Below are 24,000 nucleotides of genomic sequence, written 5' to 3'. Positions count from 1 at the left end.
ACAAAGAGGAAGAGAGGGGCGTTCTCGGCCGGAGAGCCCGAACCGCCTCCTTTCAGGGATCCGCTCCAGTCTGGGTCGGGGTCGGGGTCAGAACGCGACCACCGACGGCTCCCCTCCCTCGTCTTGGCGCTCCAACTTGGGAAACCCTCCTCCCTGCCCCCTCACCCATCTTCTCGTCAGCCTGCCTCCAGCTTCCCCGTGCCAACTACCTCTCTCATGCTGCCGGACTTTCCTCCCCCTTGGGCCGCCAGGAAGCTCTCCCACTCCTCCACGTGCTTTGGCTTGGAATCCCTGACAAACACAAGCGGTGCTGGAGGGCGGGGCCGGGGGCAGTGGCAGAAGGACTCCCTTCATCTTATGGGAGCGACTTTTATCTCCATAGGTGGCGATTGAGAAAACACATAAAATCACTCAGAAGAATACCCATGTGTAGTCTCCCTGACCTAGATCCGTGTCTGTCTGTCTGTCTGTCTCTCTCTCTCTGTCTCTCTCTCCATTTCGCTATTCTGTGTGTGTGTGTGTGTGTGTGTGTGTGTGTGTGCCTTTCTGTCTGTCTCCCTTGTCTCTCTTTCCTCTCCTCTCCCCTCCTCTCCTCTTCCCTGTTCTCCCCTCCCTTCCCCCCTCACCCCTCCGCTCCTCTCTTCTCCCCTCCCCTCCACTCCTCTCCTCTCCCCTCGCCTCCTCTCACTTCCCCTTCCCTCCCCTCTTTTCCCTCCTCTCCTTTCCTGTCCTCTCCCCTTTTATCCCTCCTCTCCTCTGCTCGCTCTCGCGCTCGCTCTCTCTCTCTCTCTCTCTCTCTCTCTCTCTCTCTCTCCCTCTCCCCCCCTTCCCTTCCCTCCCTCCTCCCTAACCCCCCAACCCCTACCTTCACAGGGCCTCATAGATTGCAATCGGTTTCCATGAAATGTGATGAAGAGGGAATGAAGTTTAGAATGATATCCCCATGCCATCGAAACCTTCTTCCCCAGGGACAGCGAGTTATTTGTGGTTGTGTTTGTTTTTGTTTTTCTTGTTGTTGTTTTGGGGTGCAACGAGGGCACAGGAGGCGTTGGGAGTGAGGGTGATGTTTCTCTTTCTGTCTGTCTCCTCCTTAGGAAGGATTTTAAGAGGAGGGAGGACTCACAGAAATCTACCATCTCGTCTCGTACTGCAGCTGTGTTTGAGCTTCCTATACGATCTGGGCGGAACACTCCCCACCCTCACCTCAAGCCGCCATCGCCGCCCCCTCAGCCCCCACCACCCCCGTCCAGTCCCGCGCTTGGGGTGGTGGTTGGGCATGGGGGGATGTTGGCGGGGTGGTCGTTGGTGGGGGTTGGGGTGGTGGAGGAAACCAGAAAACAGACCACTGTGGCACGTGGCTGACTGGGGCTTCAGGGTGAAGGAGGATGAATAAAATGGCCGGAATTAGGCTAACGGATTGCTTCGTTTTTGGGCGGGGGGGGGGGGGAGAGGAGGGGAGGATCATTAGGTCATTCATTCATTCATTTGCTTGGGGGGGGGTGTCATTCGGTTTCTTATGCTCGCCCTTAAAACGGTCGACTCTTCTGACTGACCGGTTGCTGCTCACGGTTCCAGGCCCGTTGTTGAAACTGGAAGCTATCGATCTTAATGTTTCTACTGTATTTCAGTCATTGCAAGTCATCATCGTGCTGGGTCTCTGAGTCCTTCTCCGAGGAGAAGGTCGGTCGGTCACGGGACTACTGACCTGACAAAATAGCCTGAGTGACCAAGAAGGCCACACCTTGAGTGCTTATGAGATAATGAGATCTAACCGCCAGCCTCTATAGAATGGGTCACCTGGGAGGCATCGTGACACCATGCTGAGTCTTCTGATGAGAAAACGATTCTGTGGATGGTGATCGATGCTTGATTGTTTGAGCTATGGCTCTAGAACCACCCCACCCACTCCATCCCCAAGGTGGGTACACAGTTTTGAAGACGCTAGCCTGCTGTGAATCCCCTTTGCCCGGCAGAGCGATAAAATGACCTCTTTTCTTCTAAGCTCCAAGGCCTTGTCTCTGGATTCTTGGGCTCATCGGGGACGGGGGCCGATCTTTCGGCAACAAGCGTGCTTCAGAAACAACGGATGCCCGAGAAGGACACTCTGCCTCTCCCTCTTCTTCCGGGCCTGAAATGGGGAGGAAAAAATATCGCTTCCCCTGGAAGCCGGAGTCCAGAGCCCGCCATCCGGAGGGACTTCTGGCTTGGCCTTCTCCTGGGGTGGGGGGAGGGCACGCCACCGCACGTGTTCTTTGTCAACTCCCCGTTTCTCTCTTCTCGAGTTATCTCTTTGGGAAGGCTCCCACACTGGATGAAAACAGACAGACAGGCTGGTATCTCTCCCTACCCCACCCTTCGCCCCCCAAATGACTGAACTTCTGTCCCATCAAAATCACCACTTGTTTTCCAACGTGGCTTTCTTGGATCCTGGAGGACTGACATCAACTTAGAGCCAAGATGGGCACAGAACTGAAGGACCTTCTCGGCTGGCCTAAGAAGTCTGTCATCGTGATGTGGGAGGTATTCTTCGAGGGACCTATCTGACTAAGTGCTTGACGGCCTTTTGGACTTTGAACCAACTTGGAGATAGGAACTAGGATGAGAGGGCCCCCGAAATAGCTCAGCAAACTCTTCTCCACCCTTAGAAGAGAGACAGACAGATAGACAGACAGACAGAGAAAGAGAGAGAGAGAGAGAGAGAGAGAGAGACAGACAGACAGACAGACAGACAGACAGACAGACAGACAGTGTGTGTGTGTGTGTGTGTGTGTGTGTGTGTGTGTGTGTGTGTCTGTCTGTCTGTCTGTCTGCCTGCCTGCCTGCCTGTCTGTCTGACGGTCTGTCGGTCTGTCTGCCTGCTTATTGTAGGAACTCTCTGTCAATGGAAGTATAGTTGACTTACAATGTTGTGTTCATTTATGACGTACGGCATAGTGATTCACTTATTCACACACACACACACACACACACACACACACACACGTATACTTTTTCAGGATAGGTTATTACAAGCTATTGAACATAGTTCCCTGTGCTAGACAGTAGGACCTACTTGTGTACCTAGTTTGTATAGGGTGGTTTATATCTGCTAATCCCAAACTCCTGATTTATCCCTCCGCCTTACCCCGTTCCTCCACCCTACCCTGTCCCCTGTGTTAACCATCGGTTTCTTTTCCATGTCTGCGAGTCCAGTCTGTTTCTGTTTTGTAAATAGGTTCCTCGGAGTCTTTTTAAAATGGAGTTATTTATGTATGGATGGGTGTCTTGACTTACTTTCAGATCCCACCTAGAAGTGATGGCATAGGATATCTGTCTTTCCCTGGGTGACTGACTTCACTAAAACTATGGAACGCTTCACGCATGGGCGTGTGTCGCCCACGTTCAGGGGCCGTGCTGATCTTCTCTGGATGGTTCCCATGTTAGTCTATGTGCTGTGGCAGCAAGCGCTTTCCTTAGGGTTTTTGTCTCAACCTGAAAGCCAGCCCGGAGACTGAAGGTCTTCTAGTTGCCTCCACTATCTGCCTAGGACCCTCTCCACGAATGTTTCCCATTTTCTCTCACCCTTTTGCCTTGGCATCATTGAGTACGAAAACGCTCCGTCTCCTGAAGCCCTGCAGACGGAAGCTGGACAACGGGAGGTAAACGTCAGAGAAATGGCCACAACAGCTCCTGTGGAAACCATCCTCGGGCCTGTTTTCGGGGGAGCCGCTCAGAGAGTTGAGCCGAACACCCCAGGACATCATCAGAGGCATTTCAAACTGCTCGAGCCGTTTCGATGACCCCGATGTGTGGAAATCTCCTACCAGACTGACCCCCTACTCCCGGCCCTGAATCTGGTTTCTCATCTGCTCCGACGATTCACCTTTGTGCTGTACTTTGGTTGTCCACACAAGTGCCTCTTAGGCGATACCTGACTGCTTGCTCCCTAGGCCTAGCTTCAGAAGCCCATCGACACCACCGCCTCCTGAGACGAGATACTACAACTGTTTCCTTGAACAGACCTGTTCTCAGAACTAAGAAACTGGGTCCATGAAACGCAGGCCCCCTAGGAAACCATTCCCTCCCTCCTGCCCCCAGACCGCACGCACGCACGCACGCACGGACGCACACGCACACGCACAGTCAACAGCCCAGCTTTTAATGTGTAAAACTTCCAGGGAAGTTACAGAATAGGGAAATGTTGGGGTCCAGAGTAGGCTGCCCCAAAATGCAAGTGCCCGATGGATTATGCTGAATGAAAGGGACTTCACAAGTGGCCAAGGGGGAGGGTATAGGTCAGTGGTAGAGTGTGTGCTTAGCAAGCAAGCACAAGGTCTTGGGTTAAATCCCCAGTACCTCCGGTCAAAAATAAATGCATAAAATCGAATTCCTCTCCCCGCCCGCCCCCCAAAGTATACACTGCTGTATGTCAACTGTGTCTCAATAAAACTGGAAGGAAAAAAAGGAAAAAAAAAAAAAAAAAAGCATGATTTAACAAAAGAAAGAAACAAACAAAGAAAGAACTGCCCGAGGCAAGAGGAACACTCTGTCCCTCCTTTCTGCCTCCCTTCAAGCAGGGGAAAAAGAATTTTTTTTTTTTTTAAAGTCTCCCATCCCAGAGGAATCTATCAAGTCAGAGGTCTGCTTCCATGCCCTTCCATGATTCTCAAACGGTTTAGTGGGGTTTACCCAGGTTAGGAAAAGGAGGGGACTCCTTTGGCCTGAGACCAGGCGAGATTCTCCCCCCTCCCTCCCGCCTCCCTCCGTGCAGTTGGGACGGGGTGGCCTAAGGGTGGGGAAATTGAAACCAAAAAACAAAAGCCGTTCAACGGAGAGGAGCCGGAGGCCAAGTCAAAGGCTCTGACCTGAGCACAGAGCTTTCTGCATTTGAATGAAGCGATTGAAAGAGGCCCTGCCGAATGGATCCTCCTGACGTCCCCGCCCCCGCTTCCAGGAGACAGTCCAGTCGATTTAGGACCCGATTTGGGACCGATCGGTGGAGGAGGCCTGGGCGGCGGCGGCAGTGGCGGCGGCGGCGGCGGCGGCGGCGGCGGCGGCGGCGGCGGCGGAAGCAGCGGCGGGGGGCGGGGGGGGGTGCGCGGGCGGGGGCGGGACCAACGGTCGCTCCAGCTCTGCCTGCCTGCCTGCCTGCCTGCCTGCCTGCCTGCCTGCCTGCGGGGCTGAGGCCTGAGGGCCACGCTGGTTCCTGCCACTCAGGGAAACTTGTGCGGGTGTTGCCGAAAGATCGCCCTCCCCAACCCCGTCCCTGACGAGCCAAATAACCCAGAGACAGGGTCTTAGAGTTTAGAAGAAAAGAGGCAGCTTGATTGCTTTGCTGGGCAAAGGGGACTCACAGCAGGCTAGTGCCTTCCAAACTGTGAACCCGTCTTGGGGTTGGGGTTTCATGCTTCTGTGGACGAACAGGTTGGAGCATGAAAGGGAATCACAACAGGCGGGAGCATAAAAGGTGCTCATGATCAACAAGGGTCTCTGATACAACTTCCTCCTAAATCTGGATGAGTGTCTGGTAACATGGGACCTCCTGGTGGTCTAGTAGGTCATCAGCCCGTGACCTTCTTTCTCTGGTCAGACTCACCCGGCGGCACCAGCGCCACGGAGGAACTCGGGGTGGGGGGGTGGGAGGGGGGCTGGTCGTTCTCCTGAGCTTATCCTCCCGTGACTCCCTTCCTGGGGAAAGACTCAGACGTCAAACATGATTGTCAATTTGAACGATCAGAGGAAGGTCCAATCAAACAGTTAGAATCGACAACTTTAGCTGCTTTGAACAGTGGGCCTGGGGCTGGGAGCGGTGTCTGGTCAGTCGAGTTTGCTGATCGTTCTAAAAGCAAGCAGTAAGCATAAAGCCAAAAATTGGCTTAGCCTAAGTGCGGCCACTTCATGATTCCTCCTTCACTGGGGGCCGAGGCGCGGGGGAGGGCGGGGGTGGGGGACACGACTGAGGTGGCGACGAACTTCTCCGTGAATGCTCGGAGCCGAACTGCTCTCTGGGCCTAGGTCCAAAAAAGGCCTGAGTCTCAGCTATGACAGGTTCTCTCTCTTTCTGGGCACATGGACTGACTCGCCCCGCATCCTCCCATCCTGTCAGACCCTTCGGACACGCACCTCCACCCGAGGAGTTCTTTGGCCTCGTCCAGAAAAAACAAACACACGCACGAACAAAACCAACCGAGCACACAGAAACCCTGATGATCTCCTTGGACCCCATTCACTTCGGAGAGTCCCTCTCGTAGAAATCCCCTCAGCTCGATGATTTCACCATAGCCGCCTCCCTTTCTCTGCCGCAGTGACCCCCACCCCCACCCCCACCCCCACCCCTGCGTGGGCCCTGTCCCTCTACCTATCAAAAGCCAAACCCCAGGAGAAAAGAAAATCAGAATGCTGCTTTGAGCCACTGGATCTGTGAAAGGAACCAAACAGAAAGCCGAAATAACCAAACCAGCCGAACACCAAAAGCGAACAGACAGATACCCCAGAAAGAAGGGCACGCTGACCCTGGCCCCTTTCCTTCCTGGAATCAGGACATAACGTAGATCTACACCCCACCCCCGACCCCACCCTCCCCAGATGTCTTCTTTATGCCGGAACGAGAGTGACGTTCTTAGTGTCAATGGTGCTGTTTTGGAAACGACAGGCCAGCCAAGAAACAAGCACCACTCGGAGGGTTGGAGTACTCAGATTTCTTACGCCGGCGGGCTCAGAGGGGCTTCTGCTCCTAAGCCCTGAGCACCCCCAAGACGTGCACGTGAGGTTTTATAGGGTTAAGTACAAGCTTGGGGTATTCGGCCAATAGGCACGCGATAGCTTTAGCAACAACATTATCACAAGAGTAGAGGCAGTGAGGCGGCAAACCGACATTTCAAGGCCAGATATGTCTCTTTGAAAATCCAGCTGGCTAGCAAAGCATGAATAGGGAATCAGCAAACCGACACTTATTAATTTAGATTTACGAGTTAGCCCAGCAGACCTCAGATCAGGAATCCGACACTTGTTACACTTAGATTTGTAACTTAGCTTGTTAGCCCATCTGGGCTTTTCCTTCACAGTGTAAAGCGGAGAAGGAGAGAATTCTGTACAAACAGACCTCGATGAAAAGAATCCTCATCCTCTTTTAGGCCCCCACCTCAACACACACACACACACACACACACACACAGACACACACACACACACACACACGCATGCACGCACGCGCGCGTATAGTTACTCCTGTTCTCTCTCTCTCTCTTTCTCTCTCCCTCTTCCTTTATTACTGATGTTTTTAAAAATGTTTACTGATAACACAGAAAAAAATTGCTGAAGTGTTGTCCAGGAATGATATTCATTTTTGAAAACATGATATATATTGTAAAGGGTTTGGGCTCCCTTAGAAAAATCCCAGTCCAGGCACGATTGTATAGCACCTCTTTTCACTTTCAAGTATCTCATTTCAGACAATAAAGTAGCCTGTCATCTTTCTTGTGCATGACGTTTGTAACTGGCACAAGTCAAACGGCACAAAATTCAGACCCAATCTCCTGATCCGTATGATTCTCATATTCTTTTTCTTTAGTGACCCCAGAAGCTATGGGTCTGTGCCAACCACCCGTGGCTGTTCACTATCCAGCATTTCTTCCATTATCTTTATGTTGTCCTGTTTCTTGGAAGTATTAGTGCAGCTACTTTTCCCGATGGTCTGTCTCTGTCTCTGTCTCTGTCTCTCACTCTTTTCTCCTTCTATTTTGGGCGGGAGGGGCATGGGTTTGATTAGGTAATTTATTTATTTTAACGGTGGTTCTGGGGATTGAACCCAGGACATCATGCATGCTAAGCAGGCACTCTAACGCTGATCTATATCCTTCTCTACACTGCCCCCCCCGACCCTCCAGCACCCCCCCCTCCCCGGCCAGGGCCTGTCTTTGCTCAACCCAATAGAAGAGCATTTATGTTTTGCCAGTTTTCTGGGTCCTTCTTTGTTTCATAAAACTGAGAAGAAATACGTGTGGAAGTTCTCTCCTATGAATTGAACAGACTGAAGATCCTTTAAATAACCAAATGAGGTGGAAGTGCCGAGAGTACCATACGGGAACACACTGAGACACATCATCATCAAATTGACCAAAATTAAGGGTAAGGAGAAAATATTAAAATGAGCGAGAGAAAAGCAACAAATAACATACAAGGAGGGAACTCCCGTAAGGTTATCAGCTGATTTTTCAGCAGAAACTCTACAGGCCAGAAGTGGGTGGCACAACATATTTAAAGTGATGAAAGGGGAAAACTGACAGCCAAGAATACTCTATTCAGCAAGGCTCTCGTTCAGATTTGAGGGAGAAATCAAAAGCTTCACAGATAAACGAAAGCTACAAGATTTCAGCACCATCAAGCCGGCTTTACAAGGAATGTTAAAGGATCGTCTCAAGTCATCAAACCCTAAGAAAAGAGAACAAAAAGATGACAGAGAAAGGGAGGGAGGGAGGGGGGAGAGAAAGAGAGAGAGAGAGAGGGAGAGAGAGAGAGAGAGGAGACCTACAAAAGATGGCTTTGCCTGTTTAGGGTCTTCCGTTGTTCCTTATAAATTTTGAAATTGTTTGTTCTAGTTCTGTGAGGAATGTCGTGAGTATTTTGACAGGGGTTGCATGGAACTTGCGGATTGCTTTGGGTAGTGTGGCCATTTTGATAGTATTGATTCTTCCAATGCAAGAGCACAAGACAGCTTTCCATTTCTTTGTGTCATTTCAGATTCTGGAGTATAGGTAACCTCCTCGATTAAGTTTATTTCTAGTCATTTTACTGTTTTTTGACGCAATGGAAGTGTTTATCCCAGTTATAAAATTCTGGTTTTTAAAGTGGAGGAGGGGAAAAAAAAAAAAAAAAAAAAAAGGAAAGGAAAGGCCACAAATGGCAAAATATCCTTCTTTATTACGGGTGAATTGTATTCCATTCCGTGTGTGTATGTGTGTGTGTGTGTGTGTGTGTGTGTGTGTGTGTGTGTGTGTGTCCCCTCTTCTTTATCTATTCAAATATTGATGTGCACTTAGGATGCTTCCGTATCTTGGCCATTATAAATGATGTTGCTGTTAATAGCAGGGTGTGTGCATCTTTTTGAATTCATTCTTATTTTGCGGTTGGCTTTATTCCTTTGATAACTGTGTAAGTTTAAAAAGCTAAAGCGCTAAACCTTCCTGGAAACAATGAACAGTACGTATATGTAAATTAAAAAATATGTGTGCAGTAAAAAATTAAAAAATAAATAAATGAATAAAAAAGAAAGAAAGACAAGGAAATTAGCTATCAAGCCATGAAAGACATGGAAGAAACTTAGAAGACATCTTACTAAATCAAAGAAACCGGTCTGAAAATGTTACCAACTGGACAATTCCAACCAAAGGACATCCTGGAAAAGGCAAAGCTCTAGAAACAATAAAAAGATCGTGGTATCCAGGGGTTTGGGGAGAGGGAGGGAAGGAGGAATGAACAGATACAGCGTGTGGGATTTTTTAAGGCGATGAGATTATTCCGTCGGATACCATAGTGGTGGCTACATGTCATGATACATTTGTCAAAACCCATAGAACGTACGACATCAAGAGTGAACCGTCATGTAAACTATGGACTTTGATTGATAATAACGTGTCCATGTCGGACCATCAGTTTGACCAAATAGGCCACACTGATGAGGGATGTTGAGGGGAGGGGAGGATATATGTGTGGGTGGGGAGGGCTGTGTGAGAACTCTCTGTATTTTCTGCTCAATTCTGCTGTGAGCCTGAAACTGCTCTAGGAAATAAAGTCTATTAATCAAAAAACAAAAACAAGAACAAACACAACGAAACAAAACAAAACAGCCAAATGAGGTGAACCAGGATTCAGTCATCCAAAATGGAGCTGGACGGCCAGTGGGAGGAACTTGGTTGCAGACATAGTCTTGTTTCGGGGAGGGGCACGTTGTCCCCTCCCTCTACACATCTTGAGTCCTCTGGGCTGGACTGATCCAAAAATGGACCCCAGACGGATCGTTGAGCAGGAGCGACAGGGAACCTCCTGTCTTTCATTCAAGCACTCATGTGTCCCCGAAGCAGGCAGCTTTTCTCCGTTTTAGGACAAGAAATCAGCCCTTTGTGCGAAATGGACCGGGCTGAGAGACTTTGGTTTTGGGTGACCCGTCCGTGAAGAATCGAGACAGAGTTTGGGTTTTTGGGGGGAAGCCCCTGAAAGAAGTCACGAGGTTTTTTGGTTGGTTGGTTTCTCTAGGCTTCCGGGGCCTGAAGGCTCTCAGTGGGAGATCAGGGTGATTTCCTAAGTCCAGATGCAGGGAGGGCACCCTCCACGGAAGTGATTGATTTCCCGCTTTCAGGGAGACAGAAAGAAGAGTCTGAGGGTCCGGTCGGTCCCTCTTGCGTCTGCTGGCCCCTCGGCTTCTTCGGTCACTCTCATTTCTAACCTATCCGTGTGCCACGGAGGCACATACATGTTTGGGGTGGCCTCCCCTGGGTCCCGACACCGGCATCCATGGGGGGAGGGGGGGCATGAGTGGTCAGAACTGTATCGAGCTCAAGGGCGCCACCAACCGGTTTCAAAAACAAATCTGCCAGCAGCTGCTAGCTGCAGCCTTGTCGTTTCAAAGTTCCCGCCTTGCTCTTGTGGTGTTTTCTTTCGTTTCCCCTTCTCCACTTGCCCCGTGGGGTAGTCTGGTGACACACACTTCCAGTGCTTCTTTCTTGCATCTGTGTCTCCTGGGCTGCAGTCCTAAGAACCCCCCCATACCCCCCGGCCCCCCCCCCCCCAATAAGCTCGTTTCTTTACCCTCCACCAGGTCTCCTGGCTTGGGAATCTCGGTTCACACCATGTGTCTCGTGTCCTCTCTGAATTCATGGGCCCAGCCATCCACCCTAAGGAGACGGAGGGAGGGAAGGAAGGCTTTGACCTGGCGACCTTCCTTGCCGGCATCCTCCGGATTTCGGACCCTTCAGTGTGCCACCCGCCACCCGCCACCCGCCATACCACCCTCACCCTGAGGCCTAGCCCTCGGGGCTCCGTCCACGCGGAAACCTGAACGCGGACGGACGGACCTGGATGGCGGGCGGGGTGGGGGTGGGGGTGGGGGTGGGGGTGGGGGGTGGAGGGGCTTGCTTCATCACCGCCGGAACCGTGGAGGCGACCGAGACAGACGCGTCCTTCAAGAGGTGAAGGGACACGTAGCCCGGGCTAGGTCCGTGCCACGGCATATGATTTGGCTCTAAAAAGGAAACCAGGGGCCCGTGGAGCCGAGAGACCTGTGGGAGACAGGCGGGGCAGTTTCTGCGTGCACATGACTCCCTGAAAGGAGCCAATCTGAAAAGGTGGCATCCTGTAGGGTACCGGCTCTGGATGACGTTCATTCTCAAAAGGGCAAAAGCCCAGAGAGGGTGAAAAGATGAGTGGGGTTGTGTGTGTGTGGGGGGGGTGAAGGTTGTGTCTCTCTCTCTCTCTCTCTCTCTCTCTCTCTCTCTCTCTGTGTGTGTGTGTGTGTGAGTGTGCACGCGTGCGTGCGCGCGTGTGTGTGTGTGTGTGTGTGTGTGTGTGTGTGTGTGTGTGTGTGTTGTGGCGGGGGGGGGTTGTTGATGAATAGGTGGAGCACAGGGGACTTTTAAGCAGCAAAACTCTCCGGTAGGTAGGCCCACGATGGGATGAAAACCAACGTGTTGGGTATGGCATTCCCTAAGATGGGGTGAACTGAAAGAACCCTTCTGGGTGTCTGCCCCTCAGCCGAAGTTTAAAGTCCTTCCTAAAGCCAGAAGGTAAAGACACCCGTGAGCAATCTGAGCGGCCATTGCTGAGGGGTAAGAGCGAGGCCAGTGAATCCAGTGAAAGACTGACTGACTGACGTGGGGGCCTGGGTCCCTCGGCTCGACCCCCTTCCCCGGGAAACCGAAGCCTTCGACGCAGGGATGCGCTTTGACACGCTTATGTCTCATCAGAGAAGGTTTCTTCTGCCTGGCATTGTGTGACGGGGCCGAGATACCCGTCCTCTCCTCCTTTGCATGAGGTAGCCGTCGCTCCCGCCTTGGCGCAGCGGTGAAGAAGGCTACCAGAAACACGGTTCTGCGTTTCTCTCTATACCGTGGGCGAGCGTCACGGCTTTTCCTTGCGTTTCACCATGCAGTCAGAGGACATTATCAAAACTAAGCGTGCCATCCAAATTTTCCTTTTCCTTTTTTAAAGTGACTGTCAAGAACTTAGGCAGCATCGAGTGAAAACGTTGGGCACCTTCATCTCTTGGTTTGTATGGAGCCAGCTAGGTCATCAGACCCACATCACCATGATTTCTGAATTCTAAGATACTTTCAAATCCATGATATTGTACATTCCTGGGTCCTGGGATGTCATTCTGGTTGATCAGGTCAAAGGGAATGTGTCCCTCCGTAGCACTGATTAACACGTCAGCTTATTTAAACGACAACACAGGAAATTCCCTTCGGGCGATATTCATTCCACACGCTCAAGGAAACCGATAGGTTGTGTGCCTGAGCCCACACAGTGTGACGCAAGAACGGGGTGGGGGTTGAGGGAGGGGGAACTCTGGCTAGTGTCCGGGACCTAACGGGAGATAGAGTGGAGGGTGATTTTTGCCCTTCTTCAGGGTCAGGGTGAATCGGCCCGAGGTTGACTTGTGCGCTCAGAAAGAGGGCCTTTATCGGATGCCCCGAGCCGACTTTTCTTTTCTTCTTCTTCTTCTTTTCTTTTTTCAGTTTTATTGAGATAGGTTTGACATACAGCCCTCTATCAGTTTCAGGTGTACAGCACAATGATTTGACTTCCATAGATTGTGAAGTGATTATTAGGTAACTTTAGTGAACATGAAACAACGATATTTTAAAAGGGGGTTTAATCAACAGAACTGCTGTTTATGATGATCATCTATTCCTAAGAGAAAGGACAGATGAACACTCCAAAATGCAGGAAGTGCATAGTCACAGAATGATGAACAATCTTTACCCGTGCAGACGTTTTGACACCAGGATACGTGGAAAGCTGAAGTCTTAGAACATAGAAATATTTGGCTCTCCATTTGACCTGGAAATCTCCTTGTTGGAAAGAAGCTAATTTCTCCTCCTCATCCTCGTCCTCGTCCTCTTCCTCCTCCTGTCTTTTTCATTTAAAAAACAGATTTTTTTTTTAACAAAAAGTTTTTATCTTTTCGGAGGGGGGACGGGTCGTTAGGTGTCTTTATCTACGTTTTAAGTAATTATTTAGATTTATTCTACGTTTTCAGTGGTGGTAGTGGGGACTGAGCCCAAGGCCCTGTGCATGCTGAGCACGCACTCTACCGCAGAGCTCTACGCTTTCCCAGAAAGGAGCAAATTCCTAAACATAGAGCTGGATGAGCAGGTCAGCTTTTTGATCTCATAGAAGCAGCGGCCCTGTTCTCTGGGGGAACCGTCCTTATCTTGTCCGTCTCGACAACGTCAGAAACGTCTACATAGCCCACAATGGCCTGAGACTGAGGCCAGGGGGCTGAATCAGGTAGAACCTGAAACCAAATGGAAGAAACAAAAAAAAGGGGGGGGGGCACGCGGAGGCCTTTTTAAACGTGCACACTGCTGCGAGGGCTCCCTCGTCGAAACTCTAATTCGCAGCCTTCTTAAGGAGAAATATACATCTGAAACGTCTTTTTTTCCACGCAGAGTTTAAAAGCTTTCACCCTCCGAACCGAAAAACCTTACCCGTCCCATCGGTTCTTTCTAAGTGAGTGGGTTCTCTAGTGTCCTACGCGTCTGCTGGGAAACAAGCTGCTGGAAAACAAGCAACTAGAAACCAAGCTGCACCAACATTTCCATGAGCTTAAAATCTTACATTCACACTTAACTTGCTTAAAAATGCACACGCTTGCTTTGTTTTCATGTTTTACACAGTAGATGACCTAGAACATGCATGATGCTAAAGAAATTGTGTGAGGGGCAATCCTGAGATTGACCGTGAGGGCACAAAGGATGGCAGATATTTCCTTAGGGTAAAACAATGGACGGTCATGGGAAGCCAGATCAGCCATTAACAGAACTTGGTTCTGGCAGGAAAGCCTGCGGTTTAACCCCGGGGAAATATTTGCTATCTCGAGATGTCCCAGAGGCAATCACAGGATATACACTTAGAAATTTTGCATCCCCGGAGGAGGGTGATTGTTCCTGGAAGGGTTAGGCCTGAAATGAATCAGTTAGCCAGCAAGCAGAACTTCGTGCTTCTGGTATGAAATATCTAAAGCCCCACCTCTTTGATCGCATATCTTTTTTTTTTTTTTTCCCCCCCTGAGCCGTAGACTCCCAATAAACAGGATGTCGACCAGGCTTTTGGCACTCTAGATCCACGAGACCTTGAGTCCCCTGGTCTCATTTTTGCTCTTTACTTTGTCTCTTTGTTTCTTAATTCTTGCGTCGCCCGTCCTCAGACACGGTCCCGAACTGCGCTGGACGCAGCACCCGTCCTACCCGACTCATGAGTGACCTATAGTTTTTAAATGAAAGCTACAAAGTCTCTGGTCATGTCGATCTGCTGGTCTCGTCTGTATGAGACAGGGCATTACCTGAGTTTCAGAGACATACACAGACACACACAGACAGACAGACAGACAGACAGACAGACAGACACACACACACACACACACACACACACACACACACACACACACACTCTAAAGGGAAAAAAGAACAAAGAAAGAAAGAGAAAGAAAAAGAAAAAGGCTCAGGGGAATAAAGGATTCGCTTGCTCTCTGTGACATGACCCAGCAGACCTAGTTGTCACAAGACAGGAAGCTCAACTCTCCATGTTTACATGATGTGTTCCTGAGCTTTCTTGCAGAAAATTCTCATGCATTTCTTTCCCCTCACGGAAGTCTTCTCTATTCCCCACAGAGCCTGGGGCGATGGCTCTGCACCCTGGAGGCGCCTGCGGCCGATCCAAGATATTGGATGATTTGTGGAAGTGATCAGTGATCCTGAGACAAAGCCCTTCCTTTAGGTAGAAAAGCAAGTGGCCCCTGCTGCTCAGGGAGCTGGTGCTCCCCTTCCCCCCCTCCCGTCATGCCACCTTCTCCTTTGTGCACAAGCTATCGCTTTCGCAACAGAGCTTGGCTTGCCTGAGAGTCTTGTGGAAGCCATCCTCATTTCTATGGTACTGCCGTCCAAGGATCTGGAAAGGGCCCAGTCCCATGTATGCATGTAGGCACGTGTGTACGTCCCCGGCTTGTAGGCCTGACGTGTTTCTCCCTCCAGATACACTTGCCAGAGTTCATTCACGAAAGAGCTCTATGGAACTGGTTTTCAAGGGAACATGCAGGCAGGGAATGCGAACAGGCAGGAACCCAAATGTTTTCCTTCAGGTTGACATGATCTAGGACAGATCCTTCCATCCAGAAAACCAAATGTCAAGGGATTGGTCTCGTGAAAAGAGCCATGTCTTGATTGTGACGAGCAGCGTTCGAGGTGAAACTTTTTGCCTCCCTAGGTTTACCCCGAATCCTTGAAGTTCCTGTGGGTTACCTCTGTCATGAAATGTGTCAGCCAGAAAAATAAAATAAAATAAAGTAAAATAAAATAAAATAAAATAAAATAAAATAAAGAGTCTGGGAGCGATGGCTGGCTCGGTCTCAAGTCTCAGGAAGTGTTCACATCCCAAGCAGTCCTGGGGGGTAGTGTGTGTGTTGGGGGGGGGGGGGCGGAGGCGGCCCGTCTCTGAAAAATTGGTGCCTCCTCCACGTAGTTTTTGGTCCCTTGCAACTGGAGCGTCTGGCGACATCCCTGGAATGTTTAGATCGTTTCCAAAGAAGATGAGATACGGAAGCGTTCGTTCCTGGCTCCATGAGTCGAAGGGGACGTGCTTTGATATCCTTCTGATAGGAAAGACTCGAGATCTGTCAGTGTGTTGGCCGACATGACTGGTATACCTTCGGAGGACGGATGGACCGACAGACAGACAGACAGACAGACAGACAGACCGGAATACATACATACTTACTTACTTACATACGTACGTACGTACATACATACATACGTATGTGCATACATACATATATACATACAAGTAAAATAAAATAAAATAAAATAAAATAAAATAAAATAAAATAAAATAAAATAAAATAAAAGGATGCTGTGAGGAGAAAGTGTCTGTTTCTGGCTAGGACCAAATCGTGTCCGTACGTGGACCGGTTGGGAAAGACTGGTGTCCCAGATGGTTCACCGTGACTTCCTCGTGAACATTTGCTGTGACCGATTCGGGCTTGCTTCGGTATAGTCACGGTCTCCGGAATAGTCACGGTCTCGTTCTGAGGAACGTCTCCTGGAAAGCATGTGGAGACCATCTTCGTCTGCCGTCCTTAGGAAACGTTCCAGCAGAGCGGGTGTCCGAGAGCCTCTAGGGGCGATGGCTATGCTTAATGGACGTCTGTCCATCTTCAGGCCGAATTTCGTGGAAGCATGCTGATCTGGCCAGCTGACAAGTCTGAATGGGGGTGATTTTTGGTAGAAATGCGCGTCCTTGGAGAGACCAGGGGAAGGGGAGCATGTCTCAGTGGAAACTCTCGTACAGCGTGATAGAGATGAGAATGCGGTTCTGTGTCATCATCTTTGCGTGCTTCCCGCCACCCTCCCCCTCCCCACCCCGCCCCGCCTTCCACTGATACGCTGGGCCACGTCACGCGTGCTTCGAGTTTTCTCCGATAGTTGGCCAACGCTCTTCCGACTCCCGTTGCCCATGGTTCTCCCGCTTTGGACTTGGCATCCTCGAGAACCAAAGCCGCCCTTTCCCTGAAGCCCCGCCGAGCCGGACTGAGCAGCTGGACATCTGCTGGAGAGAGATCACTGCCGTGCCCCCTCTCGAGACCCTCCTCCTGCCCATTGCTGTGGAGGCCGCTTGGAAAGTGGACCTGAACCCGCATGCGTTTTTCAGGCCGCCCGAGCCTCTTCGAGCCCGACGCCTAGACATCTTCCTGAGTGGTGGCGCTCCGGACTCACACCCGGGGTTTCTCGTTGGCTTCGGCCACGGACCTTTGTCTTCCTGGAACGAAAGACCAGACCGGTTTCATCAGGTGGAACCACCTGCCTGGTGGCGGGACAGTCGTGGAGCCCTATGGACCACCCCGAAATGTATGTGCAGCCCAAGGGTGATCTCTCCAGCTGAACAACCATCGAGGCCCAAAAGGACCCCCCCCCGCCCCCGCCCCGGGAAGAAAGAAACTTTGACCTTGACCCTTAGCTGCCCGAATGAGAATTTGGATCGGGGTTGGGCAGGGTGATGGAGATCTCCCTTGGCCCAGTTCCCGTGCGCAGGACTTTCAATGACTGTGTCTTCCTGAAAGGACACCCGCCCCCTGACCACGCTGTCTCGTCATCAGTTTGTTTCCACGAGGGATGAAGTCTCATTGTGTGCACGGCAAAGTTGGCCGCTGCCTGTTCGGTCCGCCATCGCTCCGTAAAGGACCGAGGAAGTGTGCGTTGTGACCAGTGACAGATTTCGGAGCCCGTGGGTGGTGGACGGGTGTGTATCTGTTATCCAGGTCACGCACGACGCGGTGTGTCGTGGTGTGGCCCGCCCGGCCACCCCACCTCCCTTCCCCCATGGAAAATCAAGAGAGAGTATTGCCCGAGACAGACGAAAGTGCAGCCACGAAACCTAAAAGGATGACCCTGGATGTCAACTTGGAGGTGGCTAGGAGACGGCTGAGCATGCATAGGACCACACTGCCACCGTGTGGGATGCTGCACATGTGTCGCCGTCGTGGTTTTCAGCTCCTCCACCTATTGCCCTCACCTACATCCACTCTTTATCTCACTGAACTCTTTTTGAACTCTTTTTTTTTTTTGGGGGGAAGACAGTGAGAATTTTCTCTCTCTCTCTCTCTCTCTCCCTCCCTCCCTCCCTCCCTCCCTCTCTCTCTCTCTCTCTCTCTCTCTCTCTCTCTCTCTCTCTCTCTCTCTCTCTCTCTCTCTCTCCTACTCTCTCTCATAATTGACCTGACAATAGGATGTCAGTTTTCACGTGTCCAACATAGCGATTCGGGATTCTTCCATGTTCCACGATGATCACCGCGATGAGTCTGGTTACGGATCCGTCACCGGACAGCGTCATGACAATAGTATGGATTGACTCGACTCGCCCTGCTGTCCATGACATCCCGTGATTAATGTATTTAATAATTGGAGATAACTGGAAGCTTGTACTTATTCCTCTCCCTCACCCATTGCACTCATTGATCCTTCTTGGTATCCATGAGTCTGTTTCAGCTTCCTTGCATGTGTTCCTGCGTATTGTCTTGGGGATTCTGCCTCGAAGTGACAACATCCCTCTTGGACTTAGGTCACTTGGTTAACATCATCCCCTCAAGGTGTAGGTCTCTCCAGACCACGTGACACTGTCCATTCGTCCATCCGCGGGCCCTTAGTGGAACTGCCGGGTCTTCCAGGAGTTTCCTGTGGGATGTTTTGAGGGACTTCTGTCCTGTATTCCCTAATGGCTTTCCTCCACCTCCGTTTTGCCCTCTCCCCCTCGCCCCCACTGCCAACCCCTGTTCCGTGTTGCCTTCTGTCTTCTGTCGGAGAGCGGATTCTGTCAGGTATGAGTCCATAGCTCTGTGTCCGCCCGCCAGCCCGCCCACCCGGCCCCATCGAACGGTGGTCTCTATCACATGTTCCGTCAGAAGCAGGCACTTTCTGCTTGTTTTTGGAACTTGCTGTCGTGATTCCAGGTTCTGGGCCTGTCTGGATATCTCTTAAAAACAGAAATGCGTGCGTTTTCCCCCTTTTTAAATTGTTTTTGCTTACTTATTTATTTATTTACTTGCTTACTTATTTACATATATTTATTTATTTAGGCTTTTTTGTTGTTGTTGTTCTTGTTGCTGTTGTTGTTTTTGGTTGTTGTTTGCTTATTCGGGGAGGGGAGGTAATTCGTTTCTTTTGCTGGTTTGTTGCCTGACTTAGTGATTGCCTGACTCACCGACTTCCTTATTTGCTTGAACGGAGGTCCTGAAGGTCGAACCCTGGACCTTGCGCGTGCTGGACAGGCACTCTGCCGCTGAGTTCTACACACCATCCTCCCCCGCCCCCGCCCCTTCCCCATTTGGATACAAAATAATTTTTTTTTCCTTTTAAACTGAAAAAGTCAGTTTGGGTCTCCTGCCCGTGTTTCATCATTGGTTTGTTGGCTTCTAGGAGGTGGAGTTGACCGAGTTCTTGGACTGTTTAGGAGAGGAACCCCTGATGGGCTGTGGTGGTGCTTTTTCTACATTTTTGTTTGTTTGTTTGTTTGTTGTTGTTGTTGTTGTTTTTTGTTAAAACCCCAGAGTAAGTTCTACAACTTGATTTCCCTTTGGTGGTGGGTTTTGTCGTTTGTTTTCATGTTTTTTTTTTTTTCCACATGGGGCTACAGTTTCCCTGTCCACGTGTGACTGTGTGTCAAACACACACACCGACACACACACACAGACACAGACACGGGCACACATGCACACACAGACACGCGGATGCCCATGCACAGTGTTGTTCTGTGTAGATGCACTGAACCTCGATTTACCGAGCGGGTGGCTATCGACTCGCCCCCCCCCCCCAACCGCCGCCCGCATTTTTTTGTTTTTCCTCCTCCTCCCTGTGGTTGTGGTCAGCCGTGCTGACGTCCGTGTTCTCACGACCGACCGCGAGTGCGTTTTCCCCACGCGCCCATTTGTTGTCTTTGGGCTTTGTCGCGATCTGTGCCGAGATCGATTTTTCTTTCCACTTCGATGGGGTTGACGGTCTTCATCCTTTCTTTTCTAGCTTCTGGGCTTTGCCTGTCTGCTTTCAAAAGACCTCCTGCATTCGAGAGGACGGACTCCAAAGCCGATTCCTGCGTTGTTCTCGGAGCGCTCGCCTGGTTTCGGTTTGCCAGCCCCCGCCTTCCCTCCCTGTTTCCCTCCTCCCCTTCCCACCGACCCCACCCCCCCGCCGCCGGGAACCCGGGATCTCGTCCTGGTCGCTCTGGGCCACCCGCCGGCGTGTCCGTGTGATCTCCCCCGCCCGGGGAATCGCGTGGGGAGCGCGTCCCCTTCGCGGCAGCCGCCCGCCCGGCCGGCCGTGTCTTGCCAAACCCCGGCTCCCTCCGTCCTCCCCGCCCTGATCTGCTGCCGGGGTGGGTCGCGTCGCGTCGCGTCGCGTCTCCTCATGCCGCCGTGCCGTGCCGTGCCGTGACGAGGGTGAGCGGGCTCCGAGGCGGACGCCACGGGGTCGCGCCGGCCGGCCGCCCGGCGCCTCAGCCCGGGACGGGCTCGGGCGTTTGGGCGGCCGGCGGTCGGGATCGGTTCCGGGGACGTTGGCGACGGCTGTCGGGCGCCATCTGGCTGCCGCTCTTGAGATCGTCCCTCTTCTCCCGAGCGTCGGCGACCTCGGCAAGGGATGGGGCTCGGCGGCGGGGCCCGAGGCAGACTTCGGGGAGGCTGGCGACACCGGCGGTGACAGTCCCCGTGGCGCTGAGCCGCGGGCGTGTCCTGCTCTCGGCGCAGATTGGACTCGCAGGCTGATGAGGGGGTGGCTGCCGCCGCGCTCCCGGGATCTCGTGTGTAGGGGGAAGCCGTGTGGCCTGGCCTGGTCGACCAGCATCCGCCTGTGCCCCTGCAGCCGCGGGGACCGACCCGAGCCGATCGGACACGGCCTGCGCCGTGCCGCCGCGGGGGAAAGGGACGGGGTGTCCCGCGCCCGGGCCGCCGGCGGCTAGGTGGTCCGGCCCTCGTCTGTGTCCCTTGGACGACTGGTCCCGAGGCGAGGAGCGGCCCGGGCCCAGTGCGGTGAGGCCGGGGACGGGCGCGCTGGGGTTCCCGGTCGTCGGAGGCGCCTCCTTGGATGAAATGTTTTCTGAGTCCCGATGGACCCGGAGACGTGGCTGGGCCGGCCCCTGTTGGCGCGGGAGGCCAGGGAGGGCGCCCCCCGGCCCGTAAGTCTGCCCGCGTGGGTTCCGGTGGCATTTGAGGGACCGAGACTTCATCCGGACTCGGGGACCGGCACGGGGGCGTCCTGCGAGGGATGTGGGGGAGGCAGGCTTTCCCCGGCCCGGTGCTCGGGAGCGGTCCCTCGTGGGGGGCCCTCTCCTCGGAGGCGCCTCTGTGGCATCTCCCCGAGTCCCCGACCACGCGGGCGAGAAACGGGCAGGGCGTCCCCGGCCCGATCCCGTCTCCCTCTCGTCCCTTCCCATTCCCACTGCTCCTCCTCCTCCTCCTCCTCCTCAACCCCTCCCCCTCCCCCCCCCGGTCGATCAGATGGCCCCCGAGAGCTTCGGGGCTGCCATTTATGGGGGTAGGGCTGGGGGCAGGTGGCCGGACCGAGGTCCCGGGGCCCCCCCTGCAAATCGTGGACCCGACCCGTTTCCGGGCGCTGTCATTTTTTCTGTCGTGTTGGGCATTTTCTGCCAGCAGATAGGTGCTGACACGGTCTTTCTCGGTGTCTGTCACCGAGTGTTGGGTCTCCGGACGCGTGTGGGGCTCTTGGGCTTTGTCTCTGCGTGAGCCCTGGCCTGGTAGAAGCCGACTCTGCTTCTGACACTTGAGCCGCCCGCTCGGGCCTGCGCGCCGGCTCTCGTGTGTGCGTCCGGCTGACGTGGCCCGTGGTGCCGCCTCCGGTCTCTGGTGGCCCGAGGGCGGTGGGGTGAGCTGGCGGCGTGGGTCTTTTACCCCGTGCGCTCCCTGCCGCAGGCACCCGGTGGTGGCCGGCACGACCCCACCCTCACAGGCTCCGTGCCGCGTGTCAGGCATTCTCCGCCTGGGGTCGTTGGCCACTCTCCTCGTAGAGGAACGAGGAGTGGGTGGCGCCTGGCGAGGCTGAAGCAGGCCCTCCTCTGGTGGTTGTCCTCGCCGGGCCCTCCCCTCTGGCTCTGGGGCTTCCCTGCCCCATGGCTCGCTCGCTCGCTCGCTCACCTGACCGATGTGGTGACGTCATGCTCTCCCGGGCCGGGCCTAAGCCGCGCCAGACGAGGGACGGGACGTTCATGGTGAACGTGGCCTCTCTTCTCGTTCTGCCTGCGGGCCCCTCGCCTCTCCTCCACCGCCCGTGGGTGGCGGGGGCAAGGAAGGGGTGCGGACTCCGGCCCGACCTCGGTCTCCCGTGCCTCGTGGTGTCGGCGGGGCCGGGGTCTTGTGACGCGGCAGACACCTCTCGCCTCCTCGCCTGCTCGGCGTCTTGTCTCGCGAGCGGCCCTCCCCCGCGGGGGGGAGGGCTGCCCCCGCCGCCACGCCACGTATCCCCTCGCCGGGGTGCGAGCGTGTCTCGCCTTGGCCCTCTGTGGTGCCCCTGGAGCGCTCCAGGTTGTCCCTCAGGTGCCCGAGGCCGAGCGGTGGCATCGCTTCCCGTCCCCAGCGAGTCCTCTCGGGTAACCCCTGCGGTGGTCGTGTGTCCCGAGCCACTCTCTTGAGCAGTGGTGGGGAGGGGTCGAGACGGTAAGCGAGGCGTGGCCGCTCCCCACCCTCGGTGGGGCCGGGGCCGCCTCCTGGTCGTCGTCCTCACCCTGTACCGGGGGGGACTGACGTGGCCGGGCGCACGCCGGGTGGGTCCCCCCTCTGCGGGGCTCGCGCCCGGGCGTGGGAGCGAACGTGGTGGGGCCGGGTGATGTGCCGGTGGGGGCGGGCGCCTGTCTCGTCCCCACGCGGTCTTGGGTGCGTCTCCTCGCGAGGCGGCACGGGCTTTCCCCGGTCCCGACCGCGAACGCTCGCTTTTCGGCCCGCTGCTTACCCTTGCCGCAGGCCCCTCCTGCCCAGCCGAGCGCTGACGTCCACCTCGGCGGACTTCCGTAGGCCTGAAGGGGGCCCCCGCTGGGTAGGGGGCGATGCGCCCTCGGTGAGAAAGCCTTCTCTAGCGACCTGAGAGGGGAGCCTTGGGGGGGGGTACCGGACAACCCCCAGCCGCCGCTCCTCCATCCAGAGCGTGCAGTCGCCACGGGGAGCGACTGCCGCAGCGTGTGGGCAGGGCCCCGCCGCTTTGGCGTGTGGGTTGCGCCGGCCCCGCGGTGGGGCCGTGTGCTGCTCTTTGCCTGCTGTGGCCCGCGCCTCCCCCCTCCGAGTCGGGGGAGGGTTCTGCCGGGCCGGGCCCGGCGTCTGGCGCGGGGCCGTGCGAGCGCGCGTGTGTGTGCGCGCGGGCTTTGCCTCCCCGGTGCGTGCCGTGGGGGGAGGGGCAAGGCGGTCCACCCCGACTTCGCCCCCCGTCGTCTCCCCGCCGCGAGGAGCCACCCCACCTGTCCCGGTCCCGAGCCGCAGCCACCGGTGGCGGTGCGTGGGCTACGGGTCGGGCCGCCTCGCTCGGGAGCGTTTCCCCGGGCCGCGAGGCCTGGGGGCGAGCCAGACGAAGCAGGATGATGTGGGTGGTGGACGGACAGACCAGACAGACAGACGGACGAGTGAGCGAGCGGAAGGGGCTGCCCTCTGGAGTGGGGGTTAGCCTGCTGCGCGTGAGTCCCGGCGGCGGGGCCGGGGTGTGGGAGGAACCGCCGAGGGTTGGCTGAGGCCGGCCGGCGTCCTGGGCGTCGCGGGGCCGCCCCCACGTGTGGGGGTGGTGGGATCCTGCGCTTGTTTCCCCGGCGGCCCGGTCGTGTCTTGGGATTTCCCCTTCCCTGGGCTGGTGCCCGCCCACACCCCCGACCCCTGCGGCCGTCGCTCTTGTGCGCGAGCGGCCCCTCCTCGTCGTCGCCGGCCCTCCCCTGCCCGGACCGATGGCCACCCGCGCCGAGCCTTTTCCGCCCGACCCCCCCCCGTCCTGGGACCAGTACGTGGCCTCACCGCGCGTGGGTGCTGTCCCTCCCCTGGAGGCGGCCCCGGGTGAGGCGTCGTCGGACCCGACGGGGGGGGGGAGGCGGGGTGCTTCGGCACGGCACGAACGTGTTTGTTCTGGGTGTGCGCACGTCGGGGCAGGGCAGCGCCGGCCCGTGCGGCGGGAGAGCCTTGCGGTGGGCCGTTCTGAGGCTCTGCGGTGTCGGGCGAGGGTGGCCCTGAGCCCCCGTGAGGGGGTGCCGTGGGGGTGCCGAGGAGAGAGAGTGCCAGTCGGC

The 24,000-nt window shown here is 54.6% G+C and overlaps 1 non-coding gene across 1 annotated transcript; it reads right to left on the bottom strand.

The window, feature by feature from the left end:
• Window positions 1–3,338: 3,338 nt before the first annotated feature.
• On the bottom strand, window positions 3,339–3,447 carry LOC140692340 (U6 spliceosomal RNA). The gene has a single exon (XR_012067911.1). It is a non-coding gene; the product is annotated as a U6 spliceosomal RNA (small nuclear RNA).
• Between the last annotated feature and the right edge of the window lie 20,553 nt (window positions 3,448–24,000).

This window comes from Vicugna pacos, unplaced genomic scaffold, assembly GCF_048564905.1.
Source record: "Vicugna pacos unplaced genomic scaffold, VicPac4 scaffold_5, whole genome shotgun sequence".
Taxonomy (NCBI): domain Eukaryota; kingdom Metazoa; phylum Chordata; class Mammalia; order Artiodactyla; family Camelidae; genus Vicugna; species Vicugna pacos.
Note: the sequence above shows the minus strand (reverse complement) of the source record. Positions and strands in the feature narration are given on the sequence as shown.